The sequence below is a fragment of the Balaenoptera acutorostrata genome, chromosome 3 (genome assembly GCF_949987535.1).
Source record: "Balaenoptera acutorostrata chromosome 3, mBalAcu1.1, whole genome shotgun sequence".
Taxonomy (NCBI): domain Eukaryota; kingdom Metazoa; phylum Chordata; class Mammalia; order Artiodactyla; family Balaenopteridae; genus Balaenoptera; species Balaenoptera acutorostrata.
The window spans coordinates 171,639,571-171,663,329 of record NC_080066.1 but is presented as its reverse complement, the minus strand read 5'-3'; the positions used below and the strand labels follow the sequence as shown (position 1 = coordinate 171,663,329).

The 23,759-nt window shown below is 40.9% G+C and overlaps 1 protein-coding gene across 13 annotated transcripts in view; it reads left to right on the top strand.

Moving 5' to 3' along the window:
* Positions 1-23,759, top strand: part of LOC130707527 (EF-hand calcium-binding domain-containing protein 11-like) — a 215,081-nt gene that overhangs the window by 88,315 nt on the left and 103,007 nt on the right. For 9 of the 13 annotated variants that reach the window (XR_009007439.1, XR_009007433.1, XR_009007435.1 and 6 more), the window contains exon 6: positions 14,111-14,299. The gene's annotated coding sequence lies outside the window, so the exon portion shown is untranslated. The remainder of the gene's footprint in view (positions 1-14,110; positions 14,300-23,759) is intronic. The other 4 variants (XR_009007440.1, XM_057542559.1, XM_057542558.1 and 1 more) reach the window with 1 other exon arrangement.

Genomic DNA, 23,759 nt, shown 5'->3' with positions numbered 1-23,759 from the left:
ATATAAAAGCAAAAGCTTGGACTGGAGGTGTGTTTTAAAAAATGTAAAGGAGGGCTTCCCTGGTGGCGCAGTGGTTGAGAATCCGCCTGCCAGTGCAGGGGACACGGGTTCGAGCCCTGGTCTGGGAGGATCCCACATGCCGTGGAGCGGCTGGGCCCGTGAGCCACAACTGCTGAGCCTGCGCGTCTGGAGCCTGTGCTCCGCAGCAGGAGAGGCCACGACGGTGAGAGGCCCGCCCACCGCGATGAAGAGTGGCCCCCGCTTGCCGCAACTAGAGAAAGCCCTCGCACAGAAACGAAGACCCAACACAGCCAAAAATAATTAAAAAAAAAAAAAAAAAAAAAATGTAAAGGAGCATCACATGTTTTTAACCATTTATCAGTTCATTCAGCCAACATTAAGGAGGACCTGGGTCAGTGCTTCTCAAACTTTCGGTGCATGAGAATCACCTGGAGGACTTTTTAAACACCCCTCCTGGACCCCATCCTCATAGTTGCCCATTCAGTAGATATTGTGGCAGGGCCTGAAAATGTGCATATCTAGTAGCCACAATCCCAAGTAATACTGATACTGCTGGTATACAGAGCACGCTTTGGGTACCTGAGTTCCAGAGACACTCAGAATGCCAAGGTGAAGAAGGCACCATCATGTCCATAGGGCAGATAGGATTATTATTGATAGTCTATGGTGTGATCCTGTTAATCACATTGTGTCACGCTGTGTGCGCACATATGTGTTTTAAAGGCATTTCAGAGCACATAGCACATGCAGAAGCATGGAGAACTGAAGCCACATGACATGTTCAGGGACATGGAGTTTGTGTTACTGGGGCAAAGGGCACATGGCTGGCCAGGGGGATTACAGTTGCAGCTGGAAATAGGGCTGCTAATCAGCTAACACGATAAGATTAGCCTGGATGATCCAGGTGAACCCAGTGTAATCACAAGGGTTCTTAAATGGAGAAGATGGAGGCAGGAGAGTCAGAATTAGGGAGACTGCAGTGTGAGAAGGACTCAGGCCAACACTGCTGGCTCTGAAGTTAGAGGAAGGGGGCCACGGGCCAAGGAATGCAGGCAGCTTCTAGAACCTGAAACAGGCTAAGTGAATGGATTCTCCTGTAGAGCCACAGAAAGGAATGCAGCCCTGCTGACACCTGGATTGTATCCCAGTGAGACTCATTTCGGACTTCTGACCTCCAGAACTGTAACATAATAAATGTGTCATTTTAAACCACACGCACACACAATTACCTGTTTTCCATTATTTTCCAGGTTCTTTTTCTAGCCAATGAATAGTCAGCCACTCATCCTTGTCCAAAATGGTCTATCATTGTGAACAATTGGAATACAAAGACATTAACGATAAAAAGGCTTTATAGAAATAGGTTTTCTTATTACAAAAACAATGCATGCTTATTACGGAAACTATAGACAAAAAAAAAAAATGCACAGAATCCCACCCATTATTTAGAAAATCACTGCTAAAACCCCTAGAGACTAGCTTCTCAGATCCTTCTCTGTGTCTATGTGCATTTTTCCCTACTGAAATAGGGTCATGCCATGTGTGTTTTGAAAACTAGTATAATTTGTTTAAGCAGTCTTCCAATTGTCTCACATTTGCACTATTCCAACTTAACTCCCGTTGTTTGACATTTACTCTGTTCCCGGTAATCCCCTGTGGCTGATGCCTAAACTGAAAGGTGAGGAAGAACAGGAGTCAGCCAGGGAAAGATGGCAGGCCGGAGGGATAGACGTTCCAGGCCAGGGGCACTGCAGGTGAGGAGACCGTGGTGCCTGGGAGGAGTGGAGAGCTGTCCGGTCAGGCTGGAGTGTGGAGGGGGAAGGCTGAGGGGTGTGGAGGCTGGAGAGATTAGCAAATAAAAAGGGAAAAAGTCTGCAGCCTATCACCAGACGGTATACTTTGTTGTTTTCACCAACCTGATTTTGACTAAGTTGTTTTTGGCAAATTGCTGTCAGTCAAGTTATTTAGATCTGAATTAACAGGATTTGGGGCCTTAGGGATCCGGTAGTCTGCTGGAGCCGCTGGTGCAGGCCCTCAAGCCAGCTCTGCCCATCTTTTTCCTCGCTCACATTCAGTGATGTCACCTTGGTAGCTTGAAATCAGCAAATGCTGCAAATCAGGAAATTTTTCTTTTTTGCAGGAGAGCCAGTTCCCCAGCACATTGCTAGATGTGCCTAAGATGGAAGAAGTCCAGAATAAATGCCCTGGGTTTTTGGTGTGGGACTCGAACACTAAAGTCAGATACCAGGGCCAGGAAGCATTCACTTTGGAGTCAGAAGGACTAGGGTCTGAATCCTAACCATCACTTTCCTGCCACTTCCAGCAGAGTAACTAACTTCTCTAAGCCTCAGTTTCCTTATATGTGAAATGGGGTCGCTAATATTTAACTTGCAGATTAGTGATAAAAATTAAAACTTGAAAGACAGAAGCTATTATGATTATTACTACAATGAAGGAGGAACATGAGGGCATTAAGTTCATGGGGGTTTGGGGGGGTTTTTTTCTTTGTTTTTTTTGCTGCACCTTGTGTCATACGGGATCTTTGTTCCCCGACCAGGGATCGAACCCGTGCCCCCTGCAGAGGGGATGCAGAGTCTTAACCACTGGACTGCCAGGGAAGTCCCAAGTTAATTTTTTTTATTACGTGAAGTTTGAGTTGCTTTGGAGGCTTTTAGATTAAAAAAAATCCTGTAATAACAACGGTAGCTAACATTGTTGAGCGTTATTAACTATGTGTTTTTACATGTGTTATTTCAAAAGAAATAATTTACATGCGCTAATCCTCAAAAGAACTCTAGCGTAGATACCAGTGATATGATTACTCCCATTCTGTAGCTGAGGAGACTGAGGTTTAAGTAAGATAACTTTCTGATGGCCAGAGAGCTGCTGAATGCAGAGACAGGACTTGGATGCGAGTTTGTCTGAATTCAGAGTCTACATTTTTAAACTGCATATGGGGTCTCCATTCATCAGAGACATCGAAGCTAGGTGGTACCCGTTTGTGAGTCCTGGGCGTAGTTGCCGGCCTGGGTTTGAGTGGATTACACCCGAAGGGTCTATAGAGTGAGAAGAGGAGAGGGCAAGGATGCAGCCCCGGGCAACACTGGTTTTTAAAAGGCAAGCTGAGAGTTTAGAGCAGGAAGGAAGGATCATCCGTTTCAGGTGCCACAGGGCAGAGTCATAAAAGGTAAGAATTAGAAAGGATTCCTTGGACTTGGCAAGATGAACAACATCGATAATATTAACAAATGCAGTTTGGATAAGGTAATGGCGGCAGAAGCCAGGTTGCTTTGGTCGAGGAGTGAATTGATGGCGAGCAAGTAGAGAGAAGTGGCGGAAACGACTTTTGAAGAATCAGCTGCTAGAGAAGTAACTGGGAATCTAGGGAGATATTTAACAACATATATGTGTTGGGAAGAAAGAGTAAGTATTGATAGAAGTGAAGGTATAGGAACGCGATTGAAGGAGCCTAGTGCCTTAGGAGGTGGTTGGTGGGATCCAAAGCCTGGCCGGAGAATTATGACTGGACTGATCTTGTGTTTGGGTCATGTGGGCTGGGTGTGTTAGGAGGAATGAGGAGGCAGAGAATTGAGGATACTGGTCAGTATAACTACAGGCTGGCCCTGTGGGCTCTAGGCTAGGGAGAGGACAAGTAAAACTGGACGGCCCTTCATAGACTGAGAGAACGTTAAGCGGTCAGGGTCCTAGGAGTCTCAGAAGATGTTGAAAGGAAGGTGGGAATAAATGAGCAGTAGAGTCATAAGAATGGCGAGTTATCCACAGTGAATGGGATCTTGACACTCAACAGTTCATATGCAGAGAAGTTCTGAATAGTTGACAAGGCCCCTGGTCTTGCCATTGAGTTCAGTTTTTGAAGCAGAGTAGAGGTGAAGGTCATCAGAATTGAGATCAAGGGACTCAAGGCCTAGAATTGTGGTTGAGACCTCACACTGGTGTCCTTCATCTGATAAGAGTGCATCTTTTTATAGTTCTTTGTTATTAATCCAAATGTTTATGTCTAAAGAGGTCCCCCCCTTTGGAATTAGCAGATGCAAACTTTTTTTTTTTTTTTTTTTGGCTGCGTTGGGTCTTTGTTGCTGCTCGCGGGCTCTCTCTAGTTGCGGCGAGCGGGGGCTACTCTTCGTTGCGGCGTGCGGGCTTCTTATTGTGGTGGCTTCTCTTGTTGCGGAGCACGGGCTCTAGGTGCGTGGGCTTCAGTAGTTGTGGCACGTGGGCTCAGTAGTTGTGGCTCGGGGGCTCTAGAGCACAGGCTCAGTAGTTGTGGCGTGCGGTATCCTCAGCCATTGAGAAGCTAGGATCTTGAGTTCTGAAGGGAGAAGGCCTGGATTTGAATGCTGGCTCCGTCACTTACAAGCTGACTGACCTCGGGCAAGGGACTTCTCTAATCTTCAGAGCGCTTAACTATGAAACAGTGAGAGAACGTGTACCCATCTTGTTATAAGGCGGTAAAGAATCATCTCCATAAACTGCCTAGCCCAGTAGCTGGCACGTGGCAAATGCTTAACAAATGACAGCTGCTATTATTATTATTATTAACACTATTCTTCAGAAAGTGTAAGCTGTACATTTCCCAAAAGGAGAAAAAAATGAATCTAGGACTTTTATATTCTTCCCCTACCAATCCCAGGAAGAGGTTCCTAAGAAAAAGTTGAAGATGCTATCAGATTTCCCGGCCACCAAGTAAAGAATATGTCACTCCCCAAGAGGAGTGTTTATACCCTAACTGGGAGGGACATCTTTATTTTTTATTATTTATTTATTTTATTGAAGTATAGTTGATCTACAATGTTGTGTTAATTTCTACTGTGCAGCAAAGTGATTCAGTTATACACATATATACATTCTTTTTCATATTCTTTTCCATTATGGTTTATCTCAGGATATTGAATACAGTTCTCTGTGTTAAACAGTAGGTCCTTGTTGTTTATCCATTCTATACATAACAGTTTGTATCGGGCTTCCCTGGTGGCTCAGTGGTTAAGAATCTGCCTACCAATGCAGGGGACACGGGTTCGAGCCCAGGTCTGGGAAGATCCCGCCTCCCGCGGAGCAACTAAGCCCGTGCGCCACAACTGCTGAGCCTGTGCTCTAGAGCCTGCGAGCCACAACTACTGAGCCTGCATGCCACAACTACTGAAGCCCACACGCCTAGAGCCTGTGATCTGCAACAAAGAGAAGCTGCTGCAATGAGAAGCCCGCACACCACAGTGAAGAGTAGCCTCTGCTCGCTGCAACTAGAGGAAGCCCCTGCGCAGCAACAAAGACCCAACGCAGCCAAAAATAAATCTAAAAAATAAATACATTTCTTAAAAAAAAAAAAGAAAGAAAAGATACATGCATCCCAATGTTCGTTGCAGCACTACTTACAATAGCCAAGATAGGGGAGCATCCATTGACAGAGAAATGGATGAAGAAGATGTGTACATATATACAATGGAATATTAATTACTCAGCCATAAAAGGGAATGAAATAATGCCATTTGCAGCAACATGGATGGACCTAGAGGTTATCATACTAAGTGAAGTAAATCAGACAGAGAAAGAGAAACATCATTTGATATCACTTATATGTGGGATCTCATAAAAAAAAAGATACAAATGAACTTATTTACAAAACAGAAACAGACTCACAGATCTTGAAATCAAACTTACTGTTACCAAACGGGAAACGCAGGGGGAAGTGATAAATTAGGAGATTGGGATTAACATCTACACACTACTATATATAAAATAGATAACTAACAAGGACCTATTGTATAACACAGGGAACTGTACTCAATATTCTGTAATAACCTATATGGGAAAGAATCTGAAAAAGAATGGAGAGAGATATATATATATATATATATATATATAACTATAACTATAACTATATATAACTATAACTATATATATATATATAACTGATATATATATATATATATATATATATATATATATATATATATATATATATAACTGATTCAGTTTGCTGTACACCGGAAACTAACACATTGTAAATCAACTATACTCCAAAAAAAATTAAAAAAAAAAAAAGAATTACTCAGAAAAGTAATATAAGAGGTATGCAAGGAGAAGAAAGCATTTCTTGTGTAACAATAAAAATGAGTTACTCAATAGAAAGGACCACCTTGAAAATTATACTAATTTGCTACTAAATTAATTTGCTATTTGCTGGAAGCTATTTTCAGGAAATGATACCTTGTTCTGTGCAGGCCCAACTCTAACTTTCATATTTAAAAGATGCATTTACCAAGGTCTCATACTTGGATGAACTCCTGATGCGTATTCAGAAGGTACTGATGGGAGAGAAATGGATGAGCACACAGCTTTAAAACTGTAATATGTTGGTCATTTCTTTCAATTTATATTCACTGACCAGATGAAGGTTTTTATTTGAGCCCTATCTGCAAGAGTATAAGAATAGTTCACCTTGTCTTACAAGAAGTAAAACAGCAGAACAGTTTTGTTTTACTTTCAAAGTTAGGTACATCCCTAAACAATATCAATTTGTACCAAATCCCTAACCCTGTACTTCCCCTCCCCCACTGCCTTCTCCAACACACACAGTGCAATACACAGAGCTAGCAAGAGGTAAATCTGGCCAGTACACCCCAGAATGGTCCAGAAAAATACTCCTTATCATGGGGCCTAAGGCCAGCGGGCTGATACCCAAAGCCGGGTCCCAGAAATAACAAAAATGAAACCAGGAGATCAGGTTCCAACCAGGACTTTCTTAAGGCCCAGGTGTCAACACCTACGGGTTGGATGGGAGGAAGCAACTAGAAGCTCAAGAGTAAGAGCAGAGGGGTCAGCCATGCAGGAGGTGCTCAGGCTGGATTTCCGGTCGGGAGGGCCAGCGCTGGGCAGCAGTGGCACCAGCACCCAAGCTGGCTTGCGGTCTCCTTCCTTGTATTCATTCATCTGGCCCAGCGGTTCTGTACGTGTGATCCCCGGCCCCAAGGGGTCTCTGAGGCCCAAACTATTTTCATAATGCTAAGGCACTGTGTGCCTTGTTTCACTCTCTTGACATTTGCATTGATGATGCAAAATCTGTGGTAGGTAGCACTGCATGAATCGTTTCACCTGTTTTTAGCATAAATCAAGGCAGTAATACCAAATTGTACTGATAATCATTGTATTCTTCGCCACTTTGCCCTCACAGCTAAAAAAAAGAAAAAGAAAAGTCAGTTTCACTTGAGTATCCTTGATGAAGCAATAAAAAATTGTTTTATTAAATCTTAATTCTCAAGTGCACATCTTTTTAACATTCTGGGAAGTACCCATACTGCATTTCTGTCACACGTGGAGGCATGATGATTGTCTCCAGGAAAAACTCTTGCCCAGTTGTTTAAGTTGAGATCTAGACTGGCCACTGTTTTAATGGAACACTATTTTTATTTGAAAGAATGACTGACAGACAAACTACGGTTATTTAGACTTGAGTACTTGGTCGACATTTTTTTAAAAATGAACGAAGTGAGCCTGTCATTTCAAGGAAAACAACTGTGACAGTATTTGTTGCCAATGCTAAAATTCAAGCTTTCAAGTGAAAGTTAAAATTTGGGAAACTTATATCTGCCACTGTGAGCTTGACAGTTTCTCAATACTTAAAGACTTTTCTGATAAATTCAGTGGTGATATTAACAAATGTAGTTTTTAAAATATTGTATAATGAAATGTGTTAACATTTAGAAGATAACCAATGCATGGTGTTACAAAATCATGGTTGGGTAAAAGATCCATTGAAAATACAAAATACACCAAAGGATTTTAATGTAGCAAAGTATGAAAAGTTAATTGATATGATTTCAAATTATACATTGCAGCTAGCCTGTAAGAAATTACCACTTACTGAGTTATGGTATAATATCAAAAGGAATATCTACAGTTATATGAAAAAACTATTAAAATACTCCTCCCTTTTCAACTACATATCTGTGTGAGGCTGTATTTTTCTTTATATACCACAATCAGAATGCCACAAAGGGCTTTCAGAAGCAGATAGGAGAATCCAGCTGTAATGTATTAAGAATTTTAAAGACGTGCAAAAATGTAAAATAATTCTCTTACCACAGTTTTTTGGTTTGTTTTGGAAAGCTTACTTAGTTTTCATTTAAAAAGTTATGTTACAACGTAATTAACTTATTTTTAAATGAATTAATCTTTTAAATTTTTCTCAGTTTTAATTTCTAGTATGGTAACAATTGATAGATATAACGCACATAAACAGAAGCCTTTGGAGTTCTGAGTTTTTAAGAGTTTAAAGGAATCCTGAAGGCACAAAGTTTGAGAACCACTGGTTTAGTACATATAGAATACTTAGCATGTACTGGACCTGCGCTGGTACAGGGATAGTATGGTGCACTGGACAGACACGGGCCCTGCCCTCAGAGCTAGCAGTCACCTACAATTAAACAGATAGTTCCCATAGAGTGGGAAGTGTCATGATAGGAGAAGCACAAAGTGATATGGTAGCACCTGGCCCTTTTTAGGGAAGACTTCCAGGAGGAATTAATGTCTCTGGTGATACTTGAAGGATGAGTAAGAGTTAGCCAGGCAAAGAGAGCTTGATTGCTTTGGGTATATGGAAAAGCATGTGCAGAGGTCCCCATGTGAGAGATCATGACTTCACTGCAGAAATAAAAGAAGTCGCGTGTAACAGGAGCACAGAGTGGAGGGATGGTGAGATGTGAAGCTGGACTAGAAGACAGTAGCCAGGTCGTGAAGGGCTTTGTGAGTGTGTGAGGACCTCCCCCTAGGGGAAATGGAGGATCCCGGGGGAGGGCGTTAAGTCAGGAGAGCGACTTCAGATTGCATTTTAGACAGATCTCTCTGGCTGTAGAGAATGGAGGTCTAGAGGCAGGGAGACCGGTTAGGGGTCACCATGGCAACCAAATCAAGAGATGATGGAACCTGGGCTAGGCTATGGCCCAGGTGTTGGAGAGATGTGGACAGACTTAAGGGAGATTTGTGTGAAGTTTACAGATCTAGGTAAATAGATTGGGTGTGGTTAAGGAGGGAAGGGTAGGTATCAGGACTAAATTTAATTCATTTGTATCATTTTTTTAGATTGCACATATAAGAGATGAACAAATGAACTTATTTACAAAACAGAAATAGACTCACAGACATAGAAAGCAAACTTGGGTTACCAAAGGGGAAAGTGGGGGAGAGAGATAAATTAGGAGTTTGGAATTAACAGATACACAGATACATGCTACTATATATAAAATAGATAAACAGCAAGGACCTACTGTATAACACAGGGGACTGTATTCAATATCTTGTTATAACCTATAATGGAAAAGAATCTGAAAAAAGATTTTATATATATATATATATATATATATCTGATTCAAGTATATATATATATATATAAGTATATATATATATATATCTGAGTCCGTTTGTTGTACATTTGATAACAACACAACATTGAACATTGTAAATCAACTATACTTCAATTAAGAAAATTTTTTTGACAAGACTGAATTTAGGTTTCAGGTTTAGCACCTGGGAGTAACGATAATGCTCACTGACAGAGGGAAAACAGAAGGTACAGGTTGTAAAAGGGGGAGGATGTATTCCATTTGAGCCATCTCCGAGCTATCCAAGAGGAGATGCCCAGTCAGCATTTGGATATGTGGTTCTGAAGCTGAGGAGGAAGAGCTGGACAAGAGACATAGATTTGAGAGTTATTAGTATATAAATGGTAACTGAAGGCATAGGATGAGTGAGATCTTGCTGAGAGAAGGATTTAGACAAGAAGGGAAGACTATCTGAAGAGAGAACCATGGGGAGTACCAACATTTAGGAATAAACAAAGAAAGAGTGTGCAAAGTTGGCTGGGAAAAGTGCCCAGAGAATTAAGAGAATCCAGAGACTATGTGGTCTCCGCAGAGACTATTGAGACTATTGAGATCCAGGAGATAGAGGAAGAAGGAGGGGTCAGTGATGACCAGTGTTGTCAAGAAGTCAGTGAAATGATTAAGAGAGTCTTCTAGATTGAGCAACAAGAAAGTAGTTGTTGAGTCATTGACTGTATCCAGAGCAATGTCAGTGGAGCGGTAGGCTCCAAGAGCTGGAAGAGAGAGGAAGAGAAGAGAGGAGGGGGTTGGTGGAGGACAGGAGGGGAAAGATAGAAAAAGGTGTGGTGGGTGAGTGGGGAGAGAGAGAGGGATGTTGAGATGTGAGATTATTATAATTCTATGGGAAGGAGCCCATAGAGAGAGAAGGTTGAAGATACAAGAGGCAAGGGGAAATCAATGGTGAGGTTCCAGAAGACTAAGGAGGGAAGGGGATTTGGAGAACAGGTGGAGGGAAGCTATGTCTCCAACAGAGAACCAAGTTTCAATTAAGGCATAAGGTACAGTGAGCATTAGCTGAAGAAGATGTAGAATAGTTTAATTAGAAACGGAAGCTCCGTGGTACCCATTGGAAAGGTTTAGGAGGAGAGCAGTGGGAGTTTGGATCAAAGGAGAAAAAAAACAGAGCAGCGTGAGGAAGAAGACAGGGAAGACGAAGCCTAGAGGGGCTCACCAGAGTGGCCAAGTAGAACAGTTACATGAGGAGAAAGGCAGGATACACAGAGAGCTGGATCTTATTTTAGATATTGGTAATTAAATTACAGATATTGGTAATTTAATCTTTTCTTTTTACACAATGATGCATTTGTATCACAACCTAAAAATTACCCTCAATAATAGTGATTCTTTTTTTTTTTAACCAAAATATTTTCTAGCCAATTCAAATTATTCCTGTGTGTTCTGTTGTTTAATTTTATGTTCACCGGGTTAAATCTTCATCTATGCTCCTGACATTGAGTTCCCTATGTAGAAAAATCTATTCATTATGAAGACATTTATTGCTCTATTGAGTTGTCTATTTAAAACACAGAGAACCGAAAATTAAATGTAGTGCATTTCTATTTTGGAAAAAAAGTGGATGAATGGGTACTATTTTCTTGAATACACTGTGTTTGTCTTAGATAATTAATAGTCCAGATTCATAGGCTAACAGATGCCAATCCTTGCTTGTTTTGATACTTGTTCCTTATTGAAAGGGATGCTTCCTAAGACTTATACATGCCATGTTCTGCATCAGGGGAAATGATAAGACAGATGTAATGGAGACAGTTGCTTTTGGGGCACAGCTAAGCTAAGTGATCAACAGAGACGTTGGTCTCCAAAATCTATTTCTCTGAGGTTAATTATGCAAAGTATGAAACAGTTTCTTTGTTGAAATTGTGAAATAAAATATCTCAAGTAGCTTCAGTATAAGATTAAGCCATTAAGTACTTATAGATTCCAAGTCTACAGCCCTCTACTAAATATTTATTGTATTTAAGACTTTGGTGTTTGTTCCAGATACATTCTTTAATGACATATCCTAATTTCTCTAAATTTCTAATATTGGTAAATGAGAATATCCCTGTGTTGTGTACTTATAAGTGTGGACTACAGTACAGTACAAGGGCACTGTCAATTGAGAAATCTGCAGTTAATACTTAGTGGATCTGATCAGGAGGTCAGAGTTTATTTTTTTATTTCTTCCCAGTGTAACCCCCAAGAGGCCGTCTGTTCCATTTCTTAACATGTATAGTGGATTCTCCTGTCACTATCCAGGCTGGGACAGAGTAATGGAGAGAGCTTTGTCTTCCATGCCACCTAATCCCATCTGGCTCCCAGCCCCACCATCTCTGTTATAAACAGAAGCCCCTCCACTCTTTCTGGGTGTCTCATGCCTATTCTACTTGGATCTTCATTTGTTCTGACTTGGCCTCCACTCTTCCCCTCACTCAGGCTTTCCAAGGACATCCTTGGAATCTTTCTTTCATTGCAAGTGAACTTTCCTACATCCTTAACTGAGTGGTAAAACATTGCATCTTCCTTCTTGCTTTAGCTGACATTCAGCTCTTCTTCAAGAGCTTTGCTCAGTTGGTCTTTTGAGGGAACACTACTTCAGAAGCACAATGCTGTTTGGAGACCATTTCCCACCCTATGGTAGACCCTCCCTTTTTGATCATCCCGAATCTGATTGATTTGCTTTCTGTGTCCATGGCACTGTCATCCATCAAGTTCCAGATCACCTGCATCACATACAGCCTCTGACATCATCCTGGGTGCTACCCAGTACTTTAGATTTTCAGTTCCTTCGCCCTCTCAGTTCCAGTGACCTTCATCTCCATTACTTTAGCTGGCTGCTCACTTAGCAGGACCATTGTTTGGTCCTGGTAATGTCTGGACCATTACCAGGAAGTGCACCATTTCTAAAATCTCACCTTCAAATAACTCTTTTCTGTGAGCCAGGACCTCTGATACAGTATTGAGTGGTAGGGTTGGTAGTGGGCATCCATGTTGTATTTCTGGCTTTTTATGCAAATGCTTCTAAGTCTTTATATCACCATTTAGTATGATATTGCTATAGGGTTTTGGTGGAAGGAAAAAAATCCTTTATATTCCAAATCTGCTCAGTTTTTTCATGTGTCAATAGATGTTGGGCTTCTGTGATTTTTTTTTCCCCTACATATGTGAAGTTCTCATATTGTTTTTCTCCCTTAATCTGATATTTACAGCATTAAATTTTTTTCTCCTCCGTTTTTCCTCTCCTTTTGAAACTTCTTTAATGTCAGCGCTTTCCCTTACATCTTCTCCTTAATTTTTTCCCCTTACATCTGTCTCCTTAATTTTCCTTTCAGTATTTCCCCCTATCTTTTTTTATCTCTCTCTACTGCATCCTGGGAGATTTTCTTAGTTTTGCCTTCCAGTTCATTAAATCTCTCTTAAGCTGTATGAAACTTGCTAATTATATTTTTTCATTACAAGATTTTCTGTTGGTTTCTTTTCATCTCTAACTCTTTTTCTTTCACACCCTTCTGATTTCACAGTCTTGTTTGATAGGTATTAGTCCCTCCATTATGATGACATTGAGGATTTTAAATGTCTTTTTCAGAGTGTTCTATTATAGCTATTTCCTCAGATGTGAATTGTCTCTTTTGTCAGAGTGCATTTAATCATGCTGCATATCCTTGCATATTTTGTAGTTTTCTTTTCTTTTCTTGAGAGCTTACCTCCCCTGTGGATCTGCTCTACAAGGGTTCTCTCTGAAGGGTGGTTTTGAGATTTCCTCAATCCCAGACCCAGGAATTTCTTAGCTCTGAAACAAGTCATAAATTAAGCATGGCTTGGGAATCCTACTACAGGGACGTAAAAATTTCTGTGCCCACATGTGATTCAGACTCAGTTGCTAGTGAGATATATGCATCTTATCTTCATTTCTAGTCACAGGTAATGTGGGGTCTTGATCCTAACCGAAAAAAAATGGAACTCTTCTCACCCCACCCTACCCCTGATATCTGTGAGGCATATTCAGTCCCTTCCCCTTTGCAGATGTAGAAACCTCAGACCCCTCCAGTCTTTCTGGCGCCTGCCCCCACCCGATCCTCACAATGGCCACAGAGTCTTCGTCATCACTTAGCACCAGGGGCTTATGATCCTTTTCTATTCACATACCTTCCTGTCTTGTTTTAGAAAATGGTTTCAATCAGTAAAGGTCCCAGCAGAAAATAGAGCATCACTCAGATACTTAAATTCAAGAGATTTTAATGAAGAAACTATTTACAGAAGTATGGACAGGAATAAAGAATCCAACAAGGTCATTTGAGGTACCAGGGACTAGGAAGCTGTCACCACTCCCAGTCTGAAGGGACAAGGGAGAGAATGTTATTATTGGAGGCCAGGGACAGCTGGAGCTATGGAGGAGGGTAGAAGCCGAGTTTTGAGGGAAGTAGCCACTACCAGAAGGAAGACCTGAGGCAGGGAGGGAGCAGGAAAGAAATACCCCATCCTCTCTCCTCCTCTTCTCCTATCTCTTGCTGGTAACTTCTGTTGGCCAAACCCAGCTGGAAGGCACCAGCAAGGAAGCGCGGGTAATAGGGCCCAGAGAGGCACAGAGCAAGGCAGGGAATGGATTGGAGGGATGTGAAAGTAGAGAATAAAGAAATAATACAAGGCTTATGTGATTTTTTTGTTAAAAAAATTTCATTTGTTATTTCTATATGTTGCAGCAGACTGAGAATTTTCAGCAAGTGTTTACCCTGCCATGTTGACTCAGAAGTCTAATAATCCCTACTCCAACCTCTTACTCAGCTGAATCTCTCATTCGGGCACACCCCTAACGTTTGCAGGGCCTGGGGCAAGGTACAAACAGAAGCCCGCATGCTATATGTCTAGAGATATGAAAATTATAAATCAAGGTAAACTATTAGGTAAAATATGTTTTATCTTCCTACCTTGACAAATATACTTTAATAATGACTCGAAGGCAGAGCTGTGATGTGGAACTCATCGGTTCCTGGGCGAGCCACGTGGGGCACTCACGGCATGGGGGAGAGCTGGCCTCTGTCCCTGGCTCTGCTCCAGGTGATAAGGAGCCTCACATGCACTTGTGTGGACGCCCAGCCCTCACATCCCACCTCAATCCACATGACCTACGAACAGCCACCCTTTGGGTGGACCCTCAGGAAGAGGCCTGCACAGGCACTGAAAGCGTGCTTAGGGCTGCTTGGGTAGGGAATCCTAGGGTCCCAGGGACCTGGAACGGGGTCTGAAAGGTGGAGGATGGAGGACGGAGGGGGGGCACATCTCGTTCGTCTTGCAGACTCCCTTTGTGGAGAGGGGTGCAGCCAGAGAAGGGCCAGAGCAGAGGCCTCTGAAATTCAGGTCCCAGGGCAGGGTCCCCGCTGGCCTGGGTTTAGTGCTGGTCCCATTGCACCTGATCTTCATCTTCATCAAGACCTCCAGTCCCTTCTCTTCTCTGTGTTTGTCTCAGACTGTGAGCCTCCCCGCCTGGCCTGGGTCCTCTGGTCCATCACGCTCTCAGCAAGGCCCTCAGCTTCCTAGCCCCCTTGTCCTTCCATCATTCGTACCCGGCAACCCGAGTCTCCGTCTTCCTGCTTTACGCAGGCTTGGTGAGGGCCTGCCATGGGAACAGTATAAGCAGTATTCACGTCCCAGTTGCACCTCTGGACCACCAGCTTCTTCCTGGTTCCCCCAAAACATTTTCGAAACTTCGCCACTCTTCTCAGGCTCCTGCCCCACCTCTTCTCTGTCACTCTCATCAAATGGCCTCGCTTCCCATTTCTCTAAGAAAAGAGAAGTCACCAAAGCCACAGTGTCTTTTACTTCCTGCCCCCCCCCCACACCGCTCTGCAGTTTTACTGGACACTGTTGACAATGATGGTGAGGATAAGGATGGAGGATAATGGCTAACTTTTTCCACCCCTAAGCCCCACCTGCCGCCATGACGCCTTCCTCCTGTCTCAGAGGTGAAGGGGCTGCTTCCCCGCCCCCCAGCCTCTGGCAGATCCTTCCACCATGACTTTGGATTCTGCCCCTTCCTGCTTGCTGGGGACCTAACTGCATCAGTGATCTCCTCTGTCTAACACTCTGCCTTTAAGCTGCAGTCACTCCTCTGCCTCTCATTTCCAAATCCCCTCCAGTCCACGGTGGTCTTATTTCTGCCCCAATAACTTGGCTGAAACCTCTCCGATCAGGTCCAACAGTCACCTCTACTGGCTAAAGCCAATGGGTACTTTAGTCCTTCTGCACAGTATTTGACACAAGTGAGCTGGCCTTCTAAACATGCTCTTTGCCCTTGACACCCATGCTCTTCCTGCTTTTCCGGGCAGCTTTCTGAGTCTCCTTCCCTTCATTGTTGTCTTTTTCAGAGCTCTGCCCTCAGCTGCTTCTCTTCTTATTCATTAAACTCTCAGCCCTGACCTGTGGGTGCTCAGTCAATCTCAAATTATGTATGCAAATCAGGCAGTGGTTTCAAATTCAAGCAAGGAACTCAAGTCTTTAAAAGTGTAAGCAAGAAGGAGCAAACTTTTTTTTGGAGGGATACACATTTCCAATTATGAATGATGTATTACTTATTGGAACTGGAGTCCACTGAGGGAGAAAAAACCATAATAGCTTATTTCAGAACTAATACAGCTATACATTAGCAACAGAAATGATGTCGCTATCTTATTAGAAATACAACAAAGAGGTAACTTAGCAGCTGTCTCCTGCACTGTCATTTCATTTTGCTCTGTAGTTCTTGGCAGAGAATCTAGAAAAGAAAAAAAAATAATTAAGAACCACACTGTGTTCTCCTAGACTAAATGAGTTCTGCTGTTCTGAGAAACAAATCTTAAAAGGCAATGTATGTTCCATGATTATTAGAAATAGAACATTTTCAAAATTTCTTTTTCCCCTAGAGACATGTGATTAAACATTATGGCCTTTTCCCTTCTAGCTAAGAGAAACGTCGTAAAGTTTCTCTTAGCTCCATGTTCCAAACCCAAAATTCGAGGGCCAAACATCAGCCTAGGGGCCATAATTAGATCTTGAAACCCACTTTGAAAAAAGAATTCCACAGAGAACTATTCAGGGCTCTCTTTTCATTGAGATAAAGAGATGCCACATGTAGAGCATTTATTTGTTTATTCATTCATCGTTCATTCCACAAATAATTATGTTAATAGCCACTTAAAGTCATCTTAGAATGGGTATTATTTAATGTGCAGAAGGATGCATGGCAAAAAGAGACGCTGAGTTTATTTTTTCCTTTATTTGGCCTTTACCTGCCAAGGTTTCTTTTCCCCACCTTCAGAATGTGTTTGCCAGCAGGACCTACTTTGCATATGTGTCATATTATTATATTCCATCTTTCCCTGTTACAGTCATTTTAATAGTGATTTGGGTTGTGGTATCTTTGTGCTACTCTGTACTGAAGCAGAGGGAACTCTTACCAGTCCAGGGAAAGAAGGAATTGTCAAAATGAAATCAGAAGTCAGGGTTCCATTGCCTGCTGATTTGTACAGTTCACGTTTTTACAACGTAAGTATGAACTAAAACTGGTATTACGGCCACTTTAATTTTTATCGACATGTCTAAGAATATGAATATGGCTAAAAGGGAGATAGATGAGACGTGCAGATTTTGTGGGAAACATTATTAATGCTCTTAATCTTCTGGCGTTACCTAGGGGCCCAAGAGAGCACAAGGCAGAATTGAATACAGTCCCAGCCCAGAATAAGAGGCCAATGCATGTTAGCCTAGGAGTGGAAAAGCCATTGCCTGCAGCGGTAACATAAATGTATGACTTAGGCTGGGTGGGAGATCACGGGCAGTGGTGGGGCTGGAGAGCTCCTAAGTTGCCTAAAGGCATCCATGTTTAACAAATGGAAAAAGCACTGTGCTCGCCAAACAAAAACGTGTCTAGAGATTCAGTACTGTCCCAGCCCAAGTGTTAGATCTCTGCAGTATGCCTATCCCTTGCTTTAGTTCCTCCATTCCCCTTTCCACATACCCTCTTTCACTCTTTTACTTCCCACCACCATCCACCCTGTATCTCGGACTGCTTGCCACTTCAGCTGAGAGCTGCAATCACAAAGTTTCTACCTCATTTCAAAGAGTATCTAATGTCCATCGACAGATGAATGGATAAAGAAGATGTGGTGTGTATACGTACATGCACAATGGAATATTACTCAGCCATCCAAAAGAATGAAATAGTGCCATTTGCAGCAACAGGGATAGACCTAGAGATTATTATACTAAGCAAAGTAAGTCAGAAAGAGAAAGACAAATACCATATGATATCACTTGGAATCTAAAATTTGACACAAATCAACATATCTACAAAATAAAAACAGACTCACAGATATAGAGAACAGACTTGTGGTTGCCAAGGGTCGGGGGGGGGGCGGGGGTAGAGGAGGGAAGGAATGGGAGTTTGAGATTAGCAGAGGCAAACGATTATATATAGGATGGATAAACAACAAGGTCCTACCGTATAGCACAGGGAACTATATTCAATACCCTGTGATAAATCATAATGGAAAAGAATATGAAAAAGAATATATAACTGAGTCACTTTGCTGTACAGAGGAAATTAACACAACATTGTAAATCAACTATACTTCAGTAAAATCTAAAAAAAAAAAAAAATAGTAATAACTAATGAAATGTGCCTGGGTTTGCGAGTGTTTGCGTACATATTAACCAAGCATCATTTAAAACACTTTTTAAAACTTCTCAATCTTTGTTAGCTTTTATAGTATATATATAATACATGTTCTTCATTTGAAAAGTTCTAACAGTATAGAAACTAAAGTAAAATGAGTTTCTTCCTTTCTCCCCTCTGCCAATCCCATTCCCTGGATAAATATTATTAGCTGTTTGGTGTGTATTCATCCACATTTTTTCTGAACATATAAACTAACATATACATGCACATGCTTACACACATAGATTATGCATAAATATAATATTAAAATACTGCATACCATTCTGCAACTTGCTTTTCCATATAATGCATCACAGACAAATTTTCATAATAGTATGATTATATCACATTCTTTGTAACAGCTATTTATCAATATATAATAATTTACTTAACCAGTCCCTGTTAGTGATGTTTAAATTGCTTCTAGCTTTTCTATTTTTCTGCATCCAACTCTCTACAAGCATGTGTGATAGCCATCTCCACGTTCAAAGCCAAACTCCTAATCTTCTCCCCCATACCTGCTTATCTTAAAGTTTTCCATCTTAATTCACGGAACTCCATCCTTTGCGTTGCTTATGCCAAAACCCTTGGAATCATCTCAGGCTCCTTTCTCTTTCTCCACATCCATTATGTCAGCACCAGCTCTGCCTCCCAAGTCAGCTCCATGCTTCTGCCTTTACCCGACAGTCTGTTCTCAACCTGAGGGATCCTTTTCAAATGTGCAGCAGGTCAGGCCACGCTTCTGTGGATTCTTGTCTCACTTGCATAAAAGCCAAGGTCCTTACACTGGTGGACAAGGCCTTAAATGATCACCCCCACCACCTCCACCCCCCGCCGGCATTGTCTCCCCCGCCCATACTCACCTATAGCTCTCCCACTTTGCTCATGCTGCCCCAGCCATACTCGCCTTCTCACTTGTCTTCAAACATGCCAGGTATGCTCCTCTCTCGGGGCCTTTGCACATGCTCTGCCTTCTGTCAGCAATGCTCTTCCCCCAGATATACACAAGCCTGCTTCCTAACACTTTCAAGTGTTCAATAGTCTCCTTCTCAGTGAGGTCTTCCTTGCTCAGGGTATTTATAAAGAACATTTCCCAGCCTTCTCTAGCCCTCTTCTCTGTAGTACTTATCACCATCTAATGTACTTTACAATAGAGGTTACTTTTTGTTTTGTTTATTATCTGTCTCTACCCCTGGAAGATAAGGAGGGCAGGAAATTTGTCTGTTTGGTTCTCTGTGGAATCCTCAGCATCTGGACGAGTGCCTGCCCCACAGTAGGCTGACAGTAGCTACTTGTTGAATGAACAGATGCTATGAACGTGTCAGTTGTGAACGTCCACATACATATTTATTTGCTCGCATGTGGGGCTATCTCTTCAAGGTGAATTATTAGAAGTGGAATTGCTGAGCCAAAGGGCATGCTTATTTTAAATGTAATAGGTATTGTAAATTGCTTTCCATAAGGGTTGTACATTTGGTATACTATATGATTCTTCTTGTAAAAAAAAAAAAAAAAAGATGTATTTTAAAATAGAACTTAACCTGGATGTAGGGGTGAGGTTACAAGTGAAAGGGACCTTTTAATTCAGGGATCCTTCATCTGGGGTCCATGAACGTAGACTTCTGATGGACATTCAGCATCTTTTTAAACTGGAAATGTTGCCAACACAGCACAGTCATTTTAACAGTATCTGGGACTTTGTCACTAACAGAAGTCACAAATATTTTTGTATCATAGTATAAATGTTGTGGCTGTCTTGAATTTGTTCACCCTCTTTACTGCTTTGGAATCACAGTGAATCCTCCTTCCCTTGAATCCTCCCTTTCCTTTACCCACCACTAGTTATTTGTCTCGCCACTAGATCTTGTTATTTAATGTGTTAATAAAGAAGCACCTATAATACCTTATTGCTAATTTGTTTTTTTAATACTCATATCTATTTCAGTATAATTGGTTTCATTTTATGCATTTAAAATTAGAGTCTTTATCAAACTGCCACAAGGGTTCATGGTGCAAAAACAGTTAAGAGCTCTGTTCGTTGAAGGAGCTGCTGTTCATTTGAAGGAGTAAGTTAGTCATACAGATAATCATTAGGCATTTTATGAAATTAAAGTGCCACAAAATTTCAGTACCAGAATAGTAGATACACTAATATTCATGGCTATCGTGTCTTTCATTCGTTCATCCGATGCTTATTTATTAAGTGCTTCTATAGGCAGTGCTCTGTGTCAAGAGTTCTGCAAATCAAAGGTGAAGATCTGCTCCTTGCTTATGCTCACTGGGGAACGTTGAAAGTGACTAATCCAGTGATGCACATCAGAACCGTCTACCCAGAGCCTTTCCATCCTTGACTCACTCCCCTCCTCTACCCACCTCTGCATGTTGGAGAGCTCAGGTCTTGTTCCTGGTTTTCTTCTCTATCCACGTTTTTTCGCTACGTGATCTTATGCAGAGTTACAACACCTAAATGCTGGTGATTTCCAAAGTTACACCTTCAGACCAGATCTTGCCCTAAGATCCAGGCTCATCCATACTTACCATCTCTACTTGGGTGACTCATGGCATCCCAGACTTCATAATCAAACATATTTCTCCCTACTATTTCAGTAAGTGGCATCACTATCCATCCATTGACTCAAGCTAAAAATTGCCCAAGGGTCTTCCTTGAATCCTACCTTCCCTTTACTTGCCTCCCCTTATCCCACATCCCTAATGCAATTCATCAGCAAATAATATTGGTTCTCTATTCATAATACCTTATTACAGTGCTATTCAAAGTGTGGTCAGCAGATCAGTGCTGGTCCGTGATGAGTTAGGTATAGACATTGAGAGTAAGCATTAGAAGCTTTTACAGCAGTTTGAAATTGTCATGATGCCACATTCACTATGGCAGGTTCATATCATTGAACAGGGTATAGACCTCTTCAGTTCTGGCAAGCTCAAATGGTGAGTCATGTGGCGCAAGTTGTGTAATAAATAATCCCGTGCAATAGGACCATATTACAGTATGTGATAGTTTATGATTGGTTTATCAGCTGTATTCTCAAAGTGTATAAAAACCTGTGAAGATGTAAGCATTTCTTGTTATAACTTATATTTACAAGTTTTCATTTTTAATCAAAAAGTTTCATTTTATTGTTTAACATTATTAGTTAATTAAGGAAATAAAATTTATGTTGATTATTTTCACCCTCAAGTTACAGAAGGTAAAACCAGCCTCACTGGAGTTTTTTGTTAGCTTGTTGGCAAGGAAACACTTGTCTTTTCTGAATGTGGCAAGAGTATAAACCAAATGGTGAAGGTGGAAGTGATTCTGAAGAAACAAAGGCCCAAGAGTACATATTTGTTTTCCTCAAAACTGTGATCCTTCACATACTGAGTTCAGTTTATAGCTGTCATTGATGTTGACATCCTAAAAGCATAATGTTTAGTGATTTGTAGAGACATACTGGCTATGAAGCAATGGAACCATCAAAACATATAGGGTAGTAGAATCCACGATGACACACAAAAAAAGTATTCTTTAATGGCATCCAAAAAATAATAATTAAGTTCAAAGCCACGAGAATTTTTTGAAAGAAAGAATAGAGGATTAAAAAGCTGATTGAAACAGATATTCAGTATTTCTCTTATAAACATGAGGGTTCTACAGGCTCCTTAGTAAGTAGTGTTTCAGCTTGCCAAGACTAAAATCCATATACAGTTGGTGAGACATTGGTGAAGGATTGTATCAAAGGTATTTGCTCAGAAATGTTGGGTGAATCCGCGCACAGAAGGTAGCTCAAGTATACTTCCAGGGCCCCCGCAGCTCAGCCTATTCTGGAACCGGCCAATGGTGTGGAGGACTAACTCATAGAGCAACTGAAGCCAGCAACATGTTTTTTCATTGTAGTGCAATCATTTCACTCATATTCCTATTTATGTGCAATTTGAACATGTTGGTGATACGAAGGAAGAATTTCTTTTTTCAGTTTTGTGGCTGACAAACAACTAAGTCTGAACTGTGTAGATGAAGGATTAGTTGTCAACAAACATGGATTGGAGTTTTTACATTTTGTGTAGGAGCGTGTTCCGATGGTGCAGAAAACATCCTGAAGACATCGCCCTGATTTAGGGGCTGCACCAGAATGTAAATCAGTGGGCTGTCTCTCTCATGAAGAAGTCCTGCTATGAAAAGAAATGTTGGTGGAACTAAACTGTGGGCTTAGTGCCGTCCTAAAAATCATGAATTAGGTAAAGGCTGGTGTGTTAAATTCTGGATTATTCTCTTGTGTTACATGATACTGTGTAGGCAGATCATGAACAGCTATTACTACATGCTGAGGTGTGATGATAATCAAGAGGACAAGTGTTCGAGAATGTTCAATTTATAGAACAACTCTAAACGTTTCTGTAAAATCAGAAGACAGTTTGATCCCGGCTTGTTGAAGATATGAATTGGACAAGCAGGATTGCGTATGTATCTAATACCTTCATTATTTTTAATGATCTCAGTATTTCCATGCAAAGAAGAAATGCAACATGTTTTTCAGTGGCTGATAAAAAAAAGAAAGGAGCTTGGAAGAACAGAGTTTCTACAGATTATTATGACACACGTTCCATAAATTAACAATTATCAATGATGCAGGTGATCTTCATACTGCACATCTGTGAAAAGCTATCACAAAACACCTTAAAATTTGATAAGGCATTTTGAATTTTATTTTCCATCAAAAGAAGATCTACGCCTAAAAAATTCATGGATCCAGAATCCATTTCTTTCATCAAAAGATAACTTAAATTTAACCATAACTTACAAGATACATTGCTGGAACTGACTTCTTTTGAAGGATTTAAAGGACTCTGAAAACACAGTAGTACTTTCTCCATTTTAGATAAAATTTTAAAGTGAACAAACTGAGCTTGCTGAAATTGCTCTAAAACCTCTTCTTCTATTCCATTCTGTGAGACTGGTTTCTTTCCTCTTATTATTATTAACATAAAACATAGAAATAGTTTAGATGTACCTTATCAACTACAAGTAGCCTTGTTGGCAAAACCACCTAGATTAGATAAATTATCAATCAAGAAGCAAGTCAATTTGTCACATTAAAAATTTTAAGCATTTATATACACTGTGTTCATTCAAAGTGTGCCTATAGACATTTAATATGGGGATTCATTTTTTTCCCTCAAAATGAAAAAAAAAGTTACAAGTGTAATAGTGAGCCTATACTGCATATTAGTTGCCTATATACATACTTTCAATGAACAAACAACATGTACAATTTTCATACGTTTTTCCTTATGTATACTTTGGTAATATTTATTGCAGTATAATTTCCTGTTGGTTGAACTAATAATACAGAATTGCAGCTTTTATCTTGTAAGTCTTTTTATTTCATTTTTCTAGTAATTCATTTTTATTAAGTTTTACAAAGTAGCAGTTTGCAACAGACTGGAAAAATTTTTTCAATTGGTCCTTTACCAAAGAGAATTTAAGCAGCACTGCCTTAGGGGACTTAATAGAAAATGAGGCTTTTCTTCAAAACATACCCTCTGAAAAGAATTAGTTCTCTTACGAAGTCTTTCAAACTATCAGACATGTTCTCAGTTACTTTATTTTGAACAAGAAAAGAGTGTTGAGCCTGAAGCAGCCTCAGTCAGTGTGAGTTTTTGAT